A 781-nucleotide genomic window follows, 5' to 3' on the forward strand; every position below is an offset into this window, starting at 1 on the left:
GCAAGGCCAGGTTCAAATTTAGAATTCTCAGACTCCTAGGAGTTTCAAGTAGAATACGTTGTGAGGCAGAAGTCGCTCCTGGCCCCTGCCCACTGCCTGCCCCCTTCTCTTCCAGGAGACAGCACTGCATCTGTCCCCACACAAGCACGTGGACACGGGCTGTCAGTTGTGGGAAGCTGAACTCATATACTGCATCCCTGGGTGTAGTTGCTCTCTGGCTTCCAGTTGGGTTTGGCCACGGGAGACACCCACAGGAAATGGGAGGCGGTGAGAGGACAGAGCGATGGGGTATTCATTTCTCAGGCTTGGCCACACTCCTGCAGGCACAGCTCTCACTGAGATCCGGTAATGCCTCCCTCTGTCCCTCCAGGCCCATGGGTGGCAGGGGCTTTCCTGCTCTTGCTGGCCCAGGATCTTCATTTGTCCATCCTGGTTTTGATGACTCTGCTTATACCTTTGTAAACAGTCCCTTTATTACACTCCCATGAATCACCTCTTTGAAGCATGCCATCTGTTTCCTGCTGGGAGCCAAGATGATATGGCTGTTACTATTATCCCTACAATATCATCTCTTTTAGTCTAAGAAATATGTCTGATCTCCTGTGTGATCCTATGGCGTCTGCAATCCTTTCTGAGCCTCAGTTTCTCCATCTGTTAAATGGGAGTATAATAGCTCCTACTTCAGAAGGATATTGTAAGAATTAAATTAGTCAATATAGGTGAAAATACTCTGGGAAAAAATATGATAGTAACTCTATTACTAGATTTAGTAAAGGTAACA

This window comes from Ovis aries, chromosome 3 (assembly GCF_016772045.2).
Source record: "Ovis aries strain OAR_USU_Benz2616 breed Rambouillet chromosome 3, ARS-UI_Ramb_v3.0, whole genome shotgun sequence".
NCBI lineage: Eukaryota > Metazoa > Chordata > Mammalia > Artiodactyla > Bovidae > Ovis > Ovis aries.